Source organism: Salmo salar, unplaced genomic scaffold, assembly GCF_905237065.1.
Source record: "Salmo salar unplaced genomic scaffold, Ssal_v3.1, whole genome shotgun sequence".
NCBI classification, from domain to species: domain Eukaryota; kingdom Metazoa; phylum Chordata; class Actinopteri; order Salmoniformes; family Salmonidae; genus Salmo; species Salmo salar.
Window position 1 is genome coordinate 16,474 of NW_025548972.1, and position 23,253 is coordinate 39,726.

At 46.8% G+C, this 23,253-nt stretch overlaps 1 pseudogene; it reads right to left on the minus strand.

Annotated features, from left to right (window-relative positions):
* Positions 1-3,514: 3,514 nt before the first annotated feature.
* LOC123735047 (rho GTPase-activating protein 8-like) lies at positions 3,515-20,265 on the minus strand (annotated as a pseudogene).
* Between the last annotated feature and the right edge of the window lie 2,988 nt (positions 20,266-23,253).

Sequence of the window (23,253 nt, forward strand, 5' to 3'; positions counted from 1 at the left end):
CCTGTTGTTACTACAGTAGGGGGCAGTATAGACCTGTTGTTACTACAGTAGGGGGCAGTATAGACCTGTTGTTACTCCAGTAGGGGGCAGTATAGACCTGTTGTTACTACAGTAGGGGGCAGTATAGACCTGTTGTTACTACAGTAGGGGGAGGTATAGACCTGTTGTTACTACAGTAGGGGGCAGTATAGACCTGTTGTTACTACAGTAGGGGGCAGTATAGACCTGTTGTTACTCCAGTAGGGGGAGGTATAGACCTGTTGTTACTACAGTAGGGGGCAGTATAGACCTGTTGTTACTCCAGTAGGGGGCAGTATAGACCTGTTGTTACTACAGTAGGGGGCAGTATAGACCTGTTGTTACTCCAGTAGGGGGCAGTATAGACCTGTTGTTACTACAGTAGGGGGCAGTATAGACCTGTTGTTACTACAGTAGGGGGCAGTATAGACCTGTTGTTACTACAGTAGGGGGCAGTATAGACCTGTTGTTACTCCAGTAGGGGGCAGTATAGACCTGTTGTTACTCCAGTAGGGGGCAGTATAGACCTGTTGTTACTACAGTAGGGGGCAGTATAGACCTGTTGTTACTACAGTAGGGGGGCAGTATAGACCTGTTGTTACTACAGTAGGGGGCAGTATAGACCTGTTGTTACTCCAGTAGGGGGCAGTATAGACCTGTTGTTACTACAGTAGGGGGCAGTATAGACCTGTTGTTACTACAGCAGGGGCAGTATAGACCTGTTGTTACTACAGTAGGGGGCAGTATAGACCTGTTGTTACTCCAGTAGGGGCAGTATAGACCTGTTGTTACTCCAGTAGGGGGCAGTATAGACCTGTTGTTACTACAGTAGGGGGCAGTATAGACCTGTTGTTACTCCAGTAGGGGGGCAGTATAGACCTGTTGTTACTACAGTAGGGGGCAGTATAGACCTGTTGTTACTACAGTAGGGGGCAGTATAGACCTGTTGTTACTACAGTAGGGGGGCAGTATAGACCTGTTGTTACTCCAGTAGGGGGCAGTATAGACCTGTTGTTACTACAGTAGGGGGCAGTATAGACCTGTTGTTACTCCAGTAGGGGGCAGTATAGACCTGTTGTTACTACAGTAGGGGGCAGTATAGACCTGTTGTTACTCCAGTAGGGGGCAGTATAGACCTGTTGTTACTGCAGTAGGGGGCAGTATAGACCTGTTGTTACTCCAGTAGGGGGCAGTATAGACCTGTTGTTACTACAGTAGGGGCAGTATAGACCTGTTTTACTCCAGTAGGGGGCAGTATAGACCTGTTGTTACTCCAGTAGGGGGCAGTATAGACCTGTTGTTACTACAGTAGGGGGCAGTATAGACCTGTTGTTACTACAGTAGGGGGCAGTATAGACCTGTTGTTACTACAGTAGGGGGCAGTATAGACCTGTTGTTACTCCAGTAGGGGGCAGTATAGAGCTGTTACTACAGTAGGGGGCAGTATAGACCTGTTGTTACTACAGTAGGGGGCAGTATAGACCTGTTGTTACTACAGTAGGGGGCAGTATAGACCTGTTGTTACTACAGTAGGGGGCAGTATAGACCTGTTGTTACTACAGTAGGGGGCAGTATAGACCTGTTGTTACTACAGTAGGGGGCAGTATAGACCTGTTGTTACTCCAGTAGGGGGCAGTATAGACCTGTTGTTACTCCAGTAGGGGGCAGTATAGACCTGTCGTTACTACAGTAGGGGGGCAGTATAGACCTGTCGTTAGTACAGTAGGGGGCAGTATAGACCTGTTGTTACTCCAGTAGGGGGCAGTATAGACCTGTTGTTACTACAGTAGGGGGCAGTATAGACCTGTTGTTAATACAGTAGGGGGCAGCATAGACCTGTTGTTACTACAGTAGGGGGCAGTATAGACCTGTTGTTACTGCAGTAGGGGGCAGTATAGACCTGTTGTTACTACAGTAGGGGGCAGTATAGACCTGTTGTTACTCCAGTAGGGGGCAGTATAGACCTGTTGTTACTACAGTAGGGGGCAGTATAGACCTGTTGTTACTCCAGTAGGGGGCAGTATAGACCTGTCGTTAGTACAGTAGGGGGCAGTATAGACCTGTTGTTACTCCAGTAGGGGGCAGTATAGACCTGTTGTTACTCCAGTAGGGGGGCAGTATAGACCTGTTGTTACTACAGTAGGGGGCAGTATAGACCTGTTGTTACTACAGTAGGGGGCAGTATAGACCTTGTTACTGCAGTAGGGGGCAGTATAGTCCTGTTGTTACTACAGTAGGGGGCAGTATAGACCTGTTGTTACTACAGTAGGGGGCAGTATAGACCTGTTGTTACTATAGTAGGGGGCAGTATAGACCTGTTGTTACTACAGTAGGGGGCAGTATAGACCTGTTGTTACTATAGTAGGGGGCAGTATAGACCTGTTGTTACTACAGCAGGGGGCAGTATAGACCTGTTGTTACTCCAGTAGGGGGCAGTATAGACCTGTTGTTACTCCAGTAGGGGGCAGTATAGACCTGTTGTTTCTACAGTAGGGGGCAGTATAGACCTGTTGTTACTCCAGTAGGGGGCAGTATAGACCTGTTGTTTCTACAGTAGGGGGCAGTATAGACCTGTTGTTACTACAGTAGGGGGCAGTATAGACCTGTTGTTTCTACAGTAGGGGGCAGTATAGACCTGTTGTTACTCCAGTAGGGGGCAGTATAGACCTGTTGTTTCTACAGTAGGGGGCAGTATAGACCTGTTGTTTCTACAGTAGGGGGCAGTATAGACCTGTTGTTACTACAGTAGGGGGCAGTATAGACCTGTTGTTACTACAGTATAGACCTGTTGTTACTCCAGTAGGGGGCAGTATAGACCTGTTGTTACTCCAGTAGGGGGCAGTATAGACCTGTTGTTACTCCAGTAGGGGGCAGTATAGACCTGTTGTTACTACAGTAGGGGGCAGTATAGACCTGTTGTTACTCCAGTAGGGGGCAGTATAGACCTGTTGTTACTCCAGTAGGGGGCAGTATAGACCTGTTGTTACTCCAGTAGGGGGCAGTATAGACCTGTTGTTACTACAGTAGGGGGCAGTATAGACCTGTTGTTACTACAGTAGGGGGCAGTATAGACCTGTTGTTACTCCAGTAGGGGGCAGTATAGACCTGTTGTTACTCCAGTAGGGGGCAGTATAGACCTGTTGTTACTCCAGTAGGGGGCAGTATAGACCTGTTGTTAGTCCAGTAGGGGGCAGTATAGACCTGTTGTTACTACAGTAGGGGGCAGTATAGACCTGTTGTTACTACAGTAGGGGGCAGTATAGACCTGTTGTTACTACAGTAGGGGGCAGTATAGACCTGTTGTTACTCCAGTAGGGGGCAGTATAGACCTGTTGTTACTCCAGTAGGGGGCAGTATAGACCTGTTGTTACTCCAGTAGGGGGCAGTATAGATCTAACTCCAGCAGGAAAACCACAATCTGCTGACAAACTAAGTGTTCAAGAACCATATGAGCAGGCTAGTCATTTAACAACACATTTTTTATTTATTTATTTATTTTTATTAAAAATATATATTGGTATGTAACTGTTATGAAAGTTGTCAATGTTGTTGTTTTTTTATTTAACCGCCACTTTAAATGTGTACATGACACTGCAACAACATGTCAGTCAGTAATGTAGCAAAACAAACTGGATTATGTCACGGGAGAAAAGGAAAAGGAACTGATTCTGGGAGCCATCTTGTCTCAGGAGCAACAGGTGGTCGGGACATTCTTCAAAACAGGTCATCCCAGGAGGCAATCACAGCGTGTCCGTTTTGTTGGGTTGAGTAGCAAGGTGTCTGGCTGTGTAGTGGAGCCTGTCCGTGCGGTGGTTGGCTGTGCCTGGTATCAGGGCGGGTATCAGGGCTGGTATCAGGGCGGGTATCAGGGCCGGTATCAGAGCCGGTATCAGGGCGGGTATCAGGCGGGTATCAGGGCGGGTATCAGGGCGGGTATCAGGGCGGGTATCAGGGCGGGTATCAGGGGCGGGTATCAGGGCGGGTATCAGGGCGGGTATCAGGGCGGGTATCAGGGCGGGTATCAGGGCAGGTATCAGGGCTGGTATCAGGGCAGGTATCAGGGCTGGTATCAGAGCAGGTATCAGGGCTGGTATCAGGAGCAGGTATCAGGGCAGGTATCAGGGCTGGTATCAGGGCAGGTATCAGGGCAGGTATCAGGGCGGGTATCAGGGCGGGTATCAGGGGCGGGTATCAGGGCGGGTATCAGGGCGGGTATCAGGGCGGGTATCAGGGCAGGTATCAGGGCTGGTATCAGGGCAGGTATCAGGGCTGGTATCAGAGCAGGTATCAGGGCTGGTATCAGGAGCAGGTATCAGGGCTGGTACCAGGGCTGGTATCAGAGCAGGTATCAGGGCTGGTATCAGGAGCAGGTATCAGGGCAGGTATCAGGGCTGGTATCAGGGCAGGTATCAGGGCAGGTATCAGGAGCAGGTATCAGGGCTGGTATCAGGGCAGGTACCAGGGCTGGTACCAGGGCTGGTACCAGGGCAGGTATCAGGGCAGGTATCAGGGCTGGTATCAGGGCAGTACCTCTGCTTGTGGGCAGCGGGAGCTGAAGACTGTATGATAATGTTCTATAAGGATCTCAGTGAAGATGTTGAGCGGCGTTAGAGATGTCAGAGAGACAGAACCCTGAGAAGGCCAGGACAGATTGACACCAAACACACAAGCCAGGTTGGAGGGAGACATCTTGTTGACGATACTCTGCTGAGAGACCTGGAGGAGGAGGAGGAAGGGAGGAGAAGAGGGAGAGAGAGAGAGAGAGAGAAAGTGTTTACACTTGATCATGACTAAACAGACTGCCTGCCATTCAACCTAGTCCACATATAAAATGGCAACATCCTAATGATCTGTATGACAACAGAAGACCTGTTATTCCAGGAATGTATTTTACTCCTATTGGTTTGACACAGTACATGGTGGAACAGAAGCCTGCTAATCCACAAAAAAGCCCTTTAACAGCCTCCCATCAGCCCGGTCTGGTAACCAGTCTCCCATCAGCCCGGTCTGGTAACCAGTCTCCCATCAGCCCGGTCTGGTAACCAGTCTCCCCCATCAGCCCGGTCTGGTAACCAGTCTCCCATCAGCCCGGTCTGGTAACCAGTCTCCCATCAGCCCGGTCTGGTAACCAGTCTCCCATCAGCCCGGTCTGGTAACCAGTCTCCCATCAGCCCGGTCTGGTAACCAGTCTCCCCCATCAGCCCGGTCTGGTAACCAGTCTCCCCCATCAGCCCGGTCTGGTAACCAGTCTCCCATCAGCCCGGTCTGGTAACCAGTCTCCCATCAGCCCGGTCTGGTAACCAGTCTCCCCCATCAGCCCGGTCTGGTAACCAGTCTCCCATCAGCCCGGTCTGGTAACCAGTCTCCCATCAGCCCGGTCTGGTAACCAGTCTCCCCCATCAGCCCGGTCTGGTAACCAGTCTCCCATCAGCTCGGTCTGGTAACCAGTCTCCCATCAGCCCGGTCTGGTAACCAGTCTCCCCATCAGCCCGGTCTGGTAACCAGTCTCCCATCAGCTCGGTCTGGTAACCAGTCTCCCATCAGCCCGGTCTGGTAACCAGTCTCCCCCATCAGCCCGGTCTGGTAACCAGTCTCCCATCAGCCCGGTCTGGTAACCAGTCTCCCATCAGCCCGGTCTGGTAACCAGTCTCCCCCGTCAGCCCGGTCTGGTAACCAGTCTCCCCCGTCAGCCCGGTCTGGTAACCAGTCTCCCCCGTCAGCCCGGTCTGGTAACCAGTCTCCCCCGTCAGCCCGGTCTGGTAACCAGTCTCCCCCGTCAGCCCGGTCTGGTAACCAGTCTCCCCGTCAGCCCGGTCTGGTAACCAGTCTCCCCCGTCAGCCCGGTCTGGTAACCAGTCTCCCCCGTCAGCCCGGTCTGGTAACCAGTCTCCCCCATCAGCCCGGTCTGGTAACCAGTCTCCCATCAGCCCGGTCTGGTAACCAGTCTCCCCCGTCAGCCCGGTCTGGTAACCAGTCTCCCCCGTCAGCCCGGTCTGGTAACCAGTCTCCCCCGTCAGCCCGGTCTGGTAACCAGTCTCCCATCAGCCCGGTCTGGTAACCAGTCTCCCCCGTCAGCCCGGTCTGGTAACCAGTCTCCCATCAGCCCGGTCTGGTAACCAGTCTCCCCCATCAGCCCGGTCTGGTAACCAGTCTCCCATCAGCCCGGTCACCCAGGAGAGATCTGACTAGATGATACAGTCTAATACAGTCTCCCCATATTAACCTGCGGGTTACAGACAAGCAGCATTATATTAACATCACCATGAGAAGTGAATGTAAAGTCTCAGAGAGTGATGCTCAGCATTATTCTGTCTACCGGAGAACTTTATACATAGCCTGGGAGTCTTTACGATCTGGATCAGAGCAAGCCCTCATCCCAAAATGGCTCCCTATTCCCTACGGCTCCTGGTTAAAAGTAGTGCACTATATAGGGGCCAGGGTGCTGTTTGGGACACACGTGCAGTCTTCCTGTCTGAGGCCTTGTGGGTTAGTTCGGAGAGAAGGGTTTCTACAATTGAAAGCTCAGCGTTTCACACGGGACAGAGGGGAAGTGGGTTTGATTTTTCGCAACAGTGGAATATTATTGTAGTGGTCCGTTTTTTGTTTTTGTCCTAAAACGTCTACACGGCATTCATTTCGCTGTGCATTTTGATTTACAGCCTCCCCCCCTAAAAAAAAACAGGCATTTTCAGTAATATTTATTCAGTGGGCTTTGAGATGTTGTATTTTAAGAACATTACATTGTGTTAAGAGACTGTCTTCATATGAAGGACCAAAGCGAGATGTTTTGGCAGCTGGGTTGTATTGTGGAGACGGGCCAGAACATCAGCCGTGCAGCCCGATAGAAGGATAATGGTGTTCTGTTTAATGACGTGGTTCTGATCACGAAGAGGAAGCAGAGCGGTACTTCAGCACTATGTTGCCGTGCGGTGTTGCCGTGCGGTGTTGCCGTCGGTGTTGCCGTGCGGTGTCGTGTGTAGTCCCGTGTGGCTCAGTTGGTAGAGCATGGTGTTTGCAACGCCAGGGTTGTGGGTTCGATTCCCACGGGGGACCAGTACGGAGAAAAAATAATAATGATTTAAAAAAAAAAAAAAAAAAAACTGTATGAAATGTATGCATTCACTACTTACTGTAAGTCGCTCTGGATAAGAGCGTCTGCTAAATGACTAAAATGTAAAATGTAAATGTGTGTTGCGGTGTTGTCTGTTGCGGTGTTGTGTGTTGCCGTGGTGTGTTGCCGTGTGGCGTGGTGTGGTTGCCGTGCGGCATGGTGTGTCGCCGTGCGGTGTGTTTCCGTGCAGCGTTGTGTGTTGCGGTGTGTTGCGGTGTGTTGCTGTGCGGTGTTGTGTGTTGCCGTGCGGTGTTGTGTGTTGCCGTGCGGTGTTGTCTGTTGCGGTGTGTTGCCATGCGGCGTGGTGTGTTGCCGTGCGGCGTTGTGTGTTTCCGTGCAGCGTTATGTGTTGCGGTGTGGTGTGTTGCCGTGCGGTGTTGTGTGTTGCCGTGCGGTGTCGTGTGTTGCCGTGTGCTGCGTCATGCGGTGTTGTGTGTTGTGCGTCGCCGTGTGGTGTTGTGGTGTGTTGCGGTGTGTTGCCGTGCGGTGTTGTGTGTTGCCGTGCGGTGTTGTGTGTTGCCGTGCGGTGTTGTCTGTTGCGGTGTGTTGCCATGCGGCGTGGTGTGTTGCCGTGCGGCGTTGTGTGTTTCCGTGCAGCGTTATGTGTTGCGGTGTGTTGCCGTGCGGTGTGGTGTGTTTCCGTACGGTGTGGTGTGTTGCGTTGTGTGTTGCCGGTGCGGTGTTGTGTGTTGCCGTGCGGTGTTGTGTGTTGCCGTGCGGTGTTGCCGTGTGTTGCGGTGTGTTGCCGTGCGCTGTGGTGTGTTTCCGTGCAGCGTTATGTGTTGCGGTGTGTTGCCGTGCGGTGTGGTGTGTTTCCGTACGGTGTGGTGTGTTGCGTTGTGTGTTGCCGTGCGGCGTTGTGCGTTGTCGTGCGGTGTGGTGTGTTGCCGTGTGTTGCCGTGCGGTGTGGTGTGTTTCCGTACGGTGTGGTGTGTTGCCGTGTGTTGCCGTGCGGTGTGGTGTGTTTCCGTACGGTGTGGTGTGTTGCGTTGTGTGTTGCCGGTGCGGTGTTGTGCGTTGCCGTGCGGTGCTGTTACCATGTTCAGGAAACAGAGCAGGTACTTCAACACCATGTAGTTGTGTTCTGGTAGACTCTCTAGGATGTGTTTACAGGTGGTCACTTCGTAGGCTGCTCTCCACTCCTGGAACAACAAGCTGCATGTCACACATTACAATGCATGTTGAGGTTCTCTTTTCAGTTCAGATAGACTGGGTCACCACGGTCGGTTTCATATGTGACCCAATTCACCCCAGACTGCCCTTGACCAGCACAAAAACATCCTGTGGCGTACTGAATTAGCATCGAATAGCCCCCGCGATATGCAACTTTCCCAGGAAGTTAGGAACAAATATACACAGTCAGTTAGGAAAGCTAAGGCTAGCTTTTTCAAACAGAAATGTGCATGCTGTAGCATAAACTCCAAAAAGTTTTGGGACCCTGTAAAGTCCATGGAGAATAAGAGCACCTCCTCCCAGCTGCCCACTGCACTGAGGATAGGAAACACTGTTACCACTGATAAATCTACGATAATCGATGATTTCAATAAGAATTTTTCTACGGCTGGCAATGCTTTCCACCTGGCTACCCCAACCCCGGCCAACAGCTCTGCATCTCCCGCAGAAACTTGCCCAAGCCCCCCTTCCCCCCGCTTCTCCTTCACCCAAATCTAGATAGCTGATGTTCTGAAAGAGCTGCAAAACCTGGATCCCTACAAAACAGCCGGGCTAGACAATCTGGACCCTCTCTTTCTAAATGTATCCGCCGATATTGTTGCAATCCCTATTACTAGCCTGTTCAATCTCTTTTTCGTATCATCTGAGATCCCCAAAGATTGGAAAGCTGCAGCGGTCATCCCCCTCTTCAAAGGGGGAGACACTCTAGACCCAAACTGTTATAGACCTATATCCATCCTGCCCTGCCTTTCTAAAATCTTCGAAAGCCAAGAAAATAAACAAATCACCGACCATTTCGAATCACGAGTCTCTCTCAACAGAGAGAGCCGTCGACGACGACAGAGAGAGAGCCGTCGTCGACAACGAGAGAGCCGTCGTCGACAACGAGAGAGCCGTCGTCGACAACGAGAGAGCCGTCGACATGTGACATTTTAAAGAGATGGGTGGAGCTAAGGCTTAAGAGGGCGTGTGAACGATGCTGACGGAGAAACTCTCTAGAAAAACGAATATTATTGGACCCGTCTCACAACAGTGTGTTCCAACAGTGTGTTCAACAGTGTGTTCCAACAGTGTGTTCCAACAGTGTGTTCCAACAGTGTGTTCCAACAGTGTGTTCCAACAGTGTGTTCCAACAGTGTGTTCCAACAGTGTGTCCAACAGTGTGTTCAACAGTGTGTTACAACAGTGTGTTCAACAGTGTGTTCAACAGTGTGATCCAACAGTGTGTTCCAACAGTGTGTTCCAACAGTGTGTCCAACAGTGTGTTCAACAGTGTGTTGTAACAGTGTGTTACAACAGTGTGTTACAACAGTGTGTTACAACAGTGTGTTACAACAGTGTGTTACAACAGTGTGTTCAACAGTGTGTTCCACAGTGTGTTCCAACAGTGTGTTCCAACAGTGTGTTCCAACAGTGTGTTACAACAGTGTGTTACAACAGTGTGTTCAACAGTGTGTCCAACAGTGTGTCCAACAGTGTGTTCCAACAGTGTGTTCAACAGTGTGTTACAACAGTGTGTTACAACAGTGTGTTACAACAGTGTGTCCAACAGTGTGCCCAACAGTGTGTTCAACAGTGTGTTCCAACAGTGTGTTACAACAGTGTGTTACAACAGTGTGTTCAACAGTGTGTTCAACAGTGTGTTACAACAGTGTGTCACAACAGTGTGTCACAACAGTGTGTCACAACAGTGTGTCACAACAGTGTGTTACAACAGTGTGTTACAACAGTGTGTTACAACAGTGTGTTACAACAGTGTGTTCAACAGTGTGTTCAACAGTGTGTTCAACAGTGTGTCCAACAGTGTGTTACAACAGTGTGTTCAACAGTGTGTTCAACAGTGTGTTCCAACAGTGTGTTACAACAGTGTGTTACAACAGTGTGTTACAACAGTGTGTCACAACAGTGTGTCACAACAGTGGGTCACAACAGTGGGTCACAACAGTGTGTTACAACAGTGTGTTACAACAGTGTGTTCCAACAGTGTGTTCAACAGTGTGTTCAACAGTGTGTTACAACAGTGTGTCACAACAGTGTGTTACAACAGTGTGTTACAACAGTGTGTTCAACAGTGTGTTATAACAGTGTGTTCAACAGTGTGTTACAACAGTGTGTTACAACAGTGTGTTACAACAGTGTGTTACAACAGTGTGTTACAACAGTGTGTTACAACAGTGTGTTACAACAGTGGGTCACAACAGTGTGTTACAACAGTGTGTTACAACAGTGTGTTCAACAGTGTGTTACAACAGTGTGTTCAACAGTGTGTTACAACAGTGTGTCACAACAGTGTGTCACAACAGTGTGTTACAACAGTGTGTTACAACAGTGTGTTACAACAGTGTGTTCAACAGTGTGTTCAACAGTGTGTCCAACAGTGTGTTACAACAGTGTGTTACAACAGTGTGTCACAACAGTGTGTCACAACAGTGTGTCCAACAGTGTGTTACAACAGTGTGTTACAACAGTGTGTTCCAACAGTGTGTTCCAACAGTGTGTTCCAACAGTGTGTTACAACAGTGTGTTACAACAGTGTGTTACAACAGTGTGTCACAACAGTGTGTTACAACAGTGTGTTACAACAGTGTGTTACAACAGTGTGTTCAACAGTGTGTTCAACAGTGTGTTACAACAGTGTGTCACAACAGTGTGTCACAACAGTGTGTCACAACAGTGTGTTACAACAGTGTGTTACAACAGTGTGTTCAACAGTGTGTTCAACAGTGTGTTCAACAGTGTGTCCAACAGTGTGTTACAACAGTGTGTTACAACAGTGTGTTCAACAGTGTGTTCCAACAGTGTGTTACAACAGTGTGTTACAACAGTGTGTTACAACAGTGTGTTACAACAGTGTGTCACAACAGTGTGTCACAACAGTGGGTCACAACAGTGGGTCACAACAGTGTGTTACAACAGTGTGTTACAACAGTGTGTTCCAACAGTGTGTTCAACAGTGTGTTCAACAGTGTGTTACAACAGTGTGTCACAACAGTGTGTTACAACAGTGTGTTACAACAGTGTGTTACAACAGTGTGTTCAACAGTGTGTTATAACAGTGTGTTCAACAGTGTGTTACAACAGTGTGTTACAACAGTGTGTTACAACAGTGTGTTACAACAGTGTGTTACAACAGTGGGTCACAACAGTGTGTTACAACAGTGTGTTACAACAGTGTGTTCAACAGTGTGTTACAACAGTGTGTTCAACAGTGTGTTACAACAGTGTGTCACAACAGTGTGTCACAACAGTGTGTTACAACAGTGTGTTACAACAGTGTGTTACAACAGTGTGTTCAACAGTGTGTTCAACAGTGTGTTACAACAGTGTGTCCAACAGTGTGTTACAACAGTGTGTCACAACAGTGTGTCACAACAGTGTGTCCAACAGTGTGTTACAACAGTGTGTTACAACAGTGTGTTACAACAGTGTGTTCCAACAGTGTGTTCCAACAGTGTGTTCCAACAGTGTGTTACAACAGTGTGTTACAACAGTGTGTTACAACAGTGTGTTACAACAGTGTGTCACAACAGTGTGTTACAACAGTGTGTTACAACAGTGTGTTACAACAGTGTGTTCAACAGTGTGTTACAACAGTGTGTTCAACAGTGTGTTACAACAGTGTGTTCAACAGTGTGTTACAACAGTGTGTTACAACAGTGTGTTACAACAGTGGGTCACAACAGTGTGTCACAACAGTGTGTCACAACAGTGTGTTCAACAGTGTGTTACAACAGTGTGTTCAACAGTGTGTTACAACAGTGTGTCACAACAGTGTGTTACAACAGTGTGTTCCAACAGTGTGTCCCAACAGTGTGTCACAACAGTGTGTTACAACAGTGTGTTACAACAGTGTGTTACAACAGTGTGTTCAACAGTGTGTTCAACAGTGTGTTACAACAGTGTGTTCAACAGTGTGTTACAACAGTGTGTTACAACAGTGTGTTACAACAGTGGGTCACAACAGTGTGTTACAACAGTGTGTTACAACAGTGTGTTACAACAGTGTGTCACAACAGTGTGTTACAACAGTGTGTTACAACAGTGTGTTCCAACAGTGTGTTACAACAGTGTGTTCAACAGTGTGTTCCAACAGTGTGTTCCAACAGTGTGTTACAACAGTGTGTTCAACAGTGTGTTACAACAGTGTGTTCAACAGTGTGTTACAACAGTGTGTTCAACAGTGTGTCACAACAGTGTGTCACAACAGTGTGTCACAACAGTGTGTTACAACAGTGTGTTCAACAGTGTGTTCCAACAGTGTGTTACAACAGTGTGTTACAACAGTGTGTTACAACAGTGTGTCACAACAGTGGGTCACAACAGTGTGTTACAACAGTGGGTCACAACAGTGGGTCACAACAGTGTGTCACAACAGTGTGTTACAACAGTGTGTTACAACAGTGGGTCACAACAGTGTGTCACAACAGTGTGTTACAACAGTGTGTTACAACAGTGGGTCACAACAGTGGGTTACAACAGTGTGTTACAACAGTGTGTTACAACAGTGTGTTACAACAGTGTGTTACAACAGTGTGTTACAACAGTGTGTTACAACAGTGTGTTAGCCTGCAGAGCTAAAAAGCCTCGGCAGGCACATGTACTCACGGACGATGTCCTGTATCTGGTGGTAGAGGGCGAAGGTGAGCAGGGGTTCAGGAAGCTCTCTGAGGAAGGTCTTCAGGATGACAGCAGGCACATGGATGTCTCCATACTGCTCAAACACCACTGGCTTCCCTGAGGAGGAGAGACAGAGACCTGATAACAGACTAACTGAGCTTCCCCTGAGGAAGAGAGAGACAGAGACCTGATAACAGACTAACTGAGCTTCCCCTGAGGAGGAGAGACAGAGACCTGATAACAGACTAACTGAGCTTCCCTGAGGAGGAGAGAGACAGAGACCTGATAACAGACTAACTGAGCTTCCCTGAGGAAGAGAGAGACAGAGACCTGATAACAGACTAACTGAGCTTCCCTGAGGAGGAGAGACAGAGACCTGATAACAGACTAACTGAGCTTCCCTGAGGAAGAGAGAGACAGAGACCTGATAACAGACTAACTGAGCTTCCCCTGAGGAAGAGAGAGACAGAGACCTGATAACAGACTAACTGAGCTTCCCTGAGGAAGAGAGAGACAGAGACCTGATAACAGACTAACTGAGCTTCCCTGAGGAAGAGAGACAGAGACCTGATAACAGACTGAGCTCCCCTGAGGAAGAGAGAGACAGAGACCTGATAACAGACTGAGCTTCCCCGAGGAAGAGAGACAGAGAGTTGTACTCTTCTTTCTGCACATAGACCAGCTATACAGAGACCTGATAACCGACTAACTGAGCTTCCCCTGAGGAAGAGAGAGACAGAGACCTGATAACAGACTAACTGAGCTTCCCCTGAGGAAGAGAGACAGAGACCGGATAACAGACTAACTGAGCAGCTAAAAAACCTGGACCACAAATTCATCCTCTGACTGATGGTGACCATCGAACTTCATTATGAATACTGAGCACACAGGAAGTCTATCTGAGTCCAGAGTAAAACGATTCCATGGACAACCCTGACGCAAATGCTACATTCAAAAGTATTGAAATTGAATTATTGATTGTTACAATTGTCATGTTTTCTACAAATCTCTCTCTGTACAGTATCTAGTATGTGGTTGATTGATTCTACATGTTCTCAGACAGTAAGGGGTTTGACTCATGGAAACTCAGCCTGCTGCAGTCTGGGGGGGGGATTATGGATGTTATAGAGGCTCCATCTCACCCTGGTTGTAGAGCTAATAGAGGTTATAAAGGTTATTATGGATGTTATAGAGGTTCCATCTCCCTCTGGTTAAAGAGCTAATAGAGGTTATAAAGGTTATTATGGGTGTTATAGAGCTCCCATCTCACCCTGGTTGTAGAGCTAATAGGAGGTTATAAAGGTTATTATGAATGTTATAGAGGTTCCATCTCCCTCTGGTTAAAGAGCTAATAGAGGTTATAAAGGTTATTATGGATGTTATAAAGGTTATTATGGATGTTATAGTGGTTCCATCTCACCCTGGTTGTAGAGCTTCTGGACGTCCTTGATGAGCTGAACACGAGCGGACCTCCTGAACATACCTTCTGTCTGGAGGCCTGAGGAGAGGTGGGAGGGAGTGAAAGGCTTCAACAGCTATTACTGTAGAGGTCCTGTACCTGATCCAAGGTCCTACCAGACAGCTCCTACCTCAACTATTACTGTAGAGGTCCTGTACCTGATCCAAGGTCCTACCAGACAGCTCCTACCTCAACTATTACTGTAGAGGTCCTGTACCTGATCCAAGGTCCTACCAGACAGCTCCTACCTCAACTATTACTGTAGAGGTCCTGTACCTGATCCAAGGTCCTACCAGACAGCTCCTACCTCAACTATTACTGTAGAGGTCCTGTACCTGATCCAAGGTCCTACCAGACAGCTCCTACCTCAACTATTACTGTAGAGGTCCTGTACCTGATCCAAGGTCCTACCAGACAGCTCCTACCTCAACTATTACTGTAGAGGTCCTGTACCTGATCCAAGGTCCTACCAGACAGCTCCTACCTCAACTATTACTTGTAGAGGACCTGTACCTGATCCAAGGTCCTACCAGACAGCTCCTACCTCAACTATTACTGTAGAGGACCTGTACCTGATCCAAGGTCCTACCAGACAGCTCCTACCTCAACTATTACTGTAGAGGACCTGTACCTGATCCAAGGTCCTACCAGACAGCTCCTACCTCAACTATTACTGTAGAGGTCCTGTACCTGATCCAAGGTCCTACCAGACAGCTCCTACCTCAACTATTACTGTAGAGGACCTGTACCTGATCCAAGGTCCTACCAGACAGCTCCTACCTCAACTATTACTGTAGAGGACCTGTACCTGATCCAAGGTCCTACCAGACAGCTCCTACCTCAACTATTACTGTAGAGGTCCTGTACCTGATCCAAGGTCCTACCTCAACTATTACTGTAGAGGTCCTGTACCTGATCCAAGGTCCTACCAGACAGGTCCTACCAGACAGCTCCTAGCTTCTTACCTTTGTCTTTGAGATAAGACACAGTCTGGGACATCACAGGAGGGATCATAACACCCCTGGTTCTTCTCACCAATACTGGAAACAGAACACGTCTAGTTCAGTCGGCTTGCAGTGTTGGTACATCATATTAGTTGGCATCACCATGGTGGAAATATGGAGCGGCTGGGGGGGGTTGGGGACGATTAAAGGGGACTCGGCTAAATACTCACTATTGCAGGCTGACTCCAAACTGCTGAGTGGGCAGGGGAGGTCTGGGGGAGGAGTCTTAGATGAGGGGTGCGGACCTCCCTTCTGGGCCGCCTGCAGCCTCTCGTCATGCCTGTAGTAAATACATGGTCATATAAAGTTGAAGTCGGAAGTTTACATCCACTTAGGTTGGAGTCATTAAAACTTGTTTTTTCAACCACTCCACAAATGACTTGTCAACAAACTATAGTTTTGGCAAGTCGGTTAGGACATCTACTTTCTGCATGACACAAGTCATCTTTCCAACAATTGTTTACAGACAGATTATTTCACTTATAATTCACTGTATCATAATTCCAGTGGGGCAGAAGTTTACATACACTAAGTTGACTGTGCCTTTAAACAGCTCGGAAAATTCCAGAAAATGATGTCATGGCTTTAGAAGCTTCTGATAGGCTAATTGACATAATTTGAGTCAATTGGAGGTGTACCTGTGGATGTATTTCAAGGTCAACCTTCAAACGCAGTGCCTCTTTGCTTGACATCATGGGAAAATCAAAAGAAATCAGCCAAGATCTCAGGAAGAAAAAGATTTGACCTCCACAAGTCTGGTTCATCCTTGGGAGCAATTTCCAAACGCCTGAAGGTACCATGTTCATCTGTACAAACAGTAGTACGCAAGTATAAACACCATGGGACCACGCAGCCGTCATACCGCTCAGGAAGGAGACAGCGTTCTGTCTCCTAGAGATGAATGTACTTTGGTGGGAAAAGTGCAAATCAATCCCAGAACAACAGCAAAGGACCTTGTGAAGATGCTGGAGGAAACAGGTACAAAAGTATCTATATCCACAGTAAAACGAGTCCTATATCGACATTACCTGAAAGGCCGCTCAGCAAGAAAGAAGCCACTGCTCCAAAACCACCATAAAAAAGCCAGACTACGGTTTGCAACTGCACATAGGGACAAAGATCATACTTTTTGGAGAAATGTCCTCTGGTCTGATGAAACAAAAATAGAACTGTTTAGCCATAATGACCATCGTTATGTTTGGAGGAAAAGGGGGAGGCTTGCAAGCCAAAGAACACCATCCCAACCGTGAAGCACGGGGGGTGGCAGCATCATGTTGTGGGGGGTGCTTTGCTGCAGGAGGGACTGGTGCACTTCACAAAATAGATGGCATCATGAGGAAGGAAAAGTATGTGGATATATTGAAGCAACATCTCAAGACATCAGTCAGGAAGTTAAAGCTTGGTCGCAAATGCGTCTTCCAAATGGACAATAACCGCAAGCATACTTCCAAAGTTATGGCAAAATGGCTTACGGACAACAAAGTCAAGGTATTGGAGTGGCCATCACAAAGCCCTGACCTCAAACCTGTGGAAAATTTGTGGGCAGAACTGAAAAAGCATGTGCGAGCAAGGAGGCCTACAAACCTGACTCCAGTTACGCCAGCTCTGTCAAGAGGAATGGGCCAAAATTCACCCAACGTTTTGTGGGAAGCCTGTGGAAGGCTACCCAAAACATTTGACCCAAGTTAAACAATTTAAAGGCAATGCTACCAAATATTAATTGAGTGTATGTAAACGTCTGACCCACTGGGAATGTGATGAAAGAAATAAAAGCTGAAATAAATCATTCTCTCTACTATTATTCTGACGTTTCACATTCTTAAAATAAAGTGGTGATCCTAACTGACCTAAGACAGGGAATTTTTACTAGGATTAAATGTCAGGAATTGTGAAAAACTGAGTTTAAATGTATTTGGCTAAGGTGTATGTAAACTTCCGACTTCAACTGTATGTTACATGAATACAGTACAGTACCTCCGTGGCTGGTTGGATACATGAATACAGTACAGTACCTACAGGGTTAAGGTCAGGGGTTAAGGTCAGGTAGTTAGGGTTAAGGCCAGGTAGTTAGGGTTAAGGCCAGGTAGTTAGGGAGGTCAGGTAGTTAGTTAGGGTTAAGGCCAGGTAGTTAGTTAGGGTTAAGGCCAGGTAGTTAGGGTGAAGGTCAGGGAGTTAGGGTGAAGGTCAGGTAGTTAGGGAGAAGGTCAGGTAGTTAGGGTGAAGGTCAGGTAGTTAGGGTGAAGGTCAGGTAGTTAGGGTGAAGGTCAGGTAGTTAGGGTGAAGGTCAGGTAGTTAGGGTGAAGGTCAGGTAGTTAGGGTGAAGGTCAGGTAGTTAGGGTGAAGGTCAGGTAGTTAGGGAGAAGGTCAGGTAGTTAGGGTTAAGGTCAGGGAGTTCGGGTGAAGGTCAGGGAGTTTGGGTGAAGGTCAGGGAGTTAGGGTGAAGGTCAGGTAGTTAGGGTTAAGGTCAGGTAGTTAGGGTTAAGGTCAGGTAGTTAGGGTTAAGGTCAGGTAGTTAGGGTTAAGGTCAGGGGTCAGGGGTTAAGGTCAGGGGTCAGGGGTTAAGGTAGTGGTATAGAGGTGTAACCTACCTGAGGACATCAGGTGGGATGATGAGCTGATCCCAGCTCAGGTGATCTCTGAGCTCAGCCAGGTAGTTAGGGTTAAGGTCAGGTAGTTAGGGTTAAGGTCATGGGTCAGGGTTAAGGTCAGGTAGTTAGGGTTAAGGCCAGGTAGTTAGGGTTAAGGTCAGGTAGTTAGGGATAAGGTCAGGGGTCAGGGGTAAGGTCAGGTAGTTAGGGTGAAGGTCAGGTAGTTAGGGTTAAGGTCAGGGTCAGGGTTAAGGTCAGGTAGTTAGGGTTAAGGCCAGGTAGTTAGGGTTAAGGTCAGGTAGTTAGGGTTAAGGTCAGGGGTCAGGGGTAAGGTCAGGTAGTTAGGGTTAAGGTCAGGTAGTTAGGGTTAAGGTCAGGGTCAGGGTTAAGGTCAGGGTTAAGGTCAGGTAGTTAGGGTTAAGGCCAGGTAGTTGGGGCTAAGGTCAGGGGTAAGGTCAGGTAGTTAGGGTGAAGGTCAGGTAGTTAGGGTGAAGGTCAGGTAGTTAGGGTGAAGGTCAGGTAGTTAGGGTGAAGATCAGGTAGTTAGGGTGAAGGTCAGGTAGTTAGGGTGAAGGTCAGGTAGTTAGGGTTAAAGTCAGGTAGTTAGGGTTAAGGTCAGGGGTTAAGGTATGGTAGGGTTAAGGTCAGGGGTTAAGGTAGTGGTATAGAGGTGTAACCTACCTGAGGACATCAGGTGGGATGATGAGCTGATCCCAGCTCAGGTGATCTCTGAGCTCAGCCAGGTAGTTCACATAGGTCAGCTTCTTACAAAACTTGTGACTAAAAAAACAGGAAGAACAGAATGTTGGAAAGGTCAGTCAATATGACAAACGTCTTTCATAGCCATGAATACTGTTGTGGAGACGAGACTTAGAGATGTACAGTACAGGCCTGAACGGCAACTTTACTGTAGAATGATGACTGGGCACCATACCTGATGAGTGGTGGGAATATACTGTATTCTAGAGCTTTACTGTAGAATGATGACTGGGCACCATACCTGATGAGTGGTGGGAATATACTGTATTCTAGAGCTTTACTGTAGAATGATGACTGGGCACCATACCTGATGAGTGGTTGGAATATACTGTATTCTAGAACTTTACTGTAGAATGATGACTGGGCACCATACCTGATGAGTGGTGGGAATATACTGTATTCTAGAGCTTTACTGTAGAATGATGACTGGGCACCATACCTGATGAGTGGTTGGAATATACTGTATTCTAGAGCTTTACTGTAGAATGATGACTGGGCACCATACCTGATGAGTGGTTGGAATATACTGTATTCTAGAGCTTTACTGTAGAATGATGACTGGGCACCATACCTGATGAGTGGTGGGAATATACTGTATTCTAGATCTTTACTGTAGAATGATGACTGGGCACCATACCTGATGAGTGGTGGGAATATACTGTATTCTAGATCTTTACTGTAGAATGATGACTGGGCACCATACCTGATGAGTGGTTGGAATATACTGTATTCTAGAGCTTTACTGTAGAATGATGACTGGGCACCATACCTGATGAGTGGTTGGAATATACTGTATTCTAGAGCTTTACTGTAGAATGATGACTGGGCACCATATCTGATGAGTGGTGGGAATATACTGTATTCTAGAGCTTTACTGTAGAATGATGACTGGGCACCATACCTGATGAGTGGTTGGAATATACTGTATTCTAGAGCTTTACTGTAGAATGATGACTGGGCACCATACCTGATGAGTGGTTGGAATATACTGTATTCTAGAGCTTTACTGTGGAATGATGACTGGGCACCATACCTGATGAGTGGTTGGAATATATTCCAGATGATTCTGATAAAGTTAGTAGGATGGATCGACATAGAGGGCTTTCAGGTTCTTCTTGTACCTGTCAGGAAATACATTGGCACACACACACACACACACACACACACACACACACACACACACACACACACACACACACACACACACACACACACACAGTAAACATAATTCTGGAAAAACTGGCTCATATCGAGTTATATTTTGTTTGAGAGGGCTTGAAAAGTCGTAGGTTAGAGGAGATCAGGGTGACTTACTTCCTGTCAAATTCTCTGTATGCGTTTCGTAGTCCAGTGTAGTGAGGGCTTGTTGTTGCTGCGGAGACCATGGTGGAAGTACACTACCGTATAATCACTCTCTACGTACTGGTCCAGAGTGTACATCAGATACCTACAGCCAGGGAGAGGAGAGAGTAGAGCAGAACACTCAGGTAACTGCCCAAAATAAAACGGAAACTCTTGGCTCAGTTGGTAGAGCATGGTGTGTGCAACGCCAGGGTTGTGGGTTCGATTCCCACGGGGGGCCAGTACAAAAAATGCATGAAATGAAATGAAATGTATGCATTCACTACTGTAAGTCGCTCTGGATAAGAGCGTCTGCTAAATGACTAAAATGTAAATGTAAAATGTAAATGAAGGATACAAAGTATATTGAAAGCATGTGCTTCCACACAGGTGTGATTCATGAGTTCATTAAGCAATTAACATCCCATCATGCTTAGGGTCATGTATGTTATTTTGGGTACCGTGGGTAAGGCCCCATAGGATGCCAATGCCCCCCTCCCATCCACAAGACAGGAAGGTTCACCGAATGGTTTGATGAGCATGAAAACCCATGTAAACCATATTCCATGGCCGTCTCAGTCACCAGATCTCAACTGAACACTTATGGGAGATTCTGCAGGCGGCGCCAAAATGATTCAATTGAAATTGTGTCACTGACCTTAAACACAATATGTTTTTAGAATAATTTTACAAATTAATAAAAATGCAAAGCTGAAATGTACATAGCCCCTATGTTAGGTATGAGCTCTGTGTCACCTTCGCTCTCCCTCCATGTTTGTTTGTGTTGCAAATTTCCTTCCACACGGCACGTCCAATGGAACGGGAAAAATATTGTCGTAAAGAGTGTGATTTGCGACACAACGAAATAAAAATGACAGAGCAGAATATGAAACGATCGACGTTTTTACCAATCGTCACGCGATATAAATATCGTCATATCGCCCAGCCCTACGAGGAATAGGTCAGTTTATCTAATGAGCAACAGAAAAAACATATGTGCCAATCGGGAGAATTACCCAGAAAGACTCACTGCTGTAAATCGCTACCAAAGAGAAGTTTCTAACATGAATTGACTCAGGGGTGTGAGATACTGATGTAAACTAGATAATTCTGTAATTAATTTTCAAACAATTTGCTAAAATGTCTAAAAAACATGTTTTCACTTCGTCATTACAGGGTATTTGTGTGTAGAATGATTCCATTTTGAATTCAAGCTGTAACATAATAAATACAATGTGGAATAAGTCCAGGGGTATGAATACTTTCTGAAGGCCCTGTAGATATGGACTACATATAGCAGAACAGACCATAGAGGACGTTCTACAGGGGAGATATGGACTACATATAGCAGAACAGACCATAGAGGACGTTCTACAGAGATATGGACTACATATAGCAGAACAGACCATAGAGGACATTCTACAGAGATATGGACTACATATAGCAGAACAGACCATAGAGGACGTTCTACAGAGATATGGACTACATATAGCAGAAAACAGACCATAGATGACATTCTACAGGGGAGATATGGACTACATATAGCAGAACAGACCATAGAGGACATTCTACAGAGATATGGACTACATATAGCAGAACAGACCATAGAGGACATTCTACAGAGATATGGACTACATATAGCAGAACAGACCATAGAGGACATTCTACAGGGGAGATATGGACTACATATAGCAGAACAGACCATAGAGGACATTCTACAGAGATATGGACTACATATAGCAGAACAGACCATAGAGGACATTCTACAGAGATATGGACTACATATAGCAGAACAGACCATAGAGGACATTCTACAGGGGAGATATGGACTACATATAGCAGAACAGACCATAGAGGACATTCTACAGAGATATGGACTACATATAGCAGAACAGACCATAGAGGACATTCTACAGAGATATGGACTACATATAGCAGAACAGACCATAGAGGACATTCTACAGAGATATGGACTACATATAGCAGAACAGACCATAGAGGACATTCTACAGGGGAGATATGGACTACATATAGCAGAACAGACCATAGAGGACATTCTACAGAGATATGGACTACATATAGCAGAACAGACCATAGAGGACATTCTACAGAGATATGGACTACATATAGCAGAACAGACCATAGAGGACGTTCTACAGGGTGGGGAGATATGGACTACATATAGCAGAACAGACCATAGAGGACATTCTACAGGGGAGATATGGACTACATATAGCAGAACAGACCATAGAGGACATTCTACAGAGATATGGACTACATATAGCAGAACAGACCATAGAGGACATTCTACAGGGGAGATATGGACTACATATAGCAGAACAGACCATAGAGGACATTCTACAGAGATATGGACTACATATAGCAGAACAGACCATAGAGGACATTCTACAGGGGGAGATATGGACTACATATAGCAGAACAGACCATAGAGGACATTCTACAGGGAGATATGGACTACATATAGCAGAACAGACCATAGAGGACATTCTACAGGGATATGGACTACATATAGCAGAACAGACCATAGAGGACATTCTACAGAGATATGGACTACATATAGCAGAACAGACCATAGAGGACATTCTACAGAGATATGGACTACATATAGCAGAACAGACCATAGAGGACGTTCTACAGAGATATGGACTACATATAGCAGAACAGACCATAGAGGACGTTCTACAGGGGAGATATGGACTACATATAGCAGAACAGACCATAGAGGACATTCTACAGGGGAGATATGGACTACATATAGCAGAACAGACCATAGAGGACGTTCTACAGAGATATGGACTACATATAGCAGAACAGACCATAGAGGACATTCTACAGAGATATGGGACTACATATAGCAGAACAGACCATAGAGGACATTCTACAGAGATATGGACTACATATAGCAGAACAGACCATAGAGGACATTCTACAGAGATATGGACTACATATAGCAGAACAGACCATAGAGGACGTTCTACAGAGATATGGACTACATATAGCAGAACAGACCATAGAGGACATTCTACAGGGGAGATATGGACTACATATAGCAGAACAGACCATAGAGGACATTCTACAGAGATATGGACTACATATAGCAGAACAGACCATAGAGGACATTCTACAGAGATATGGACTACATATAGCAGAACAGACCATAGA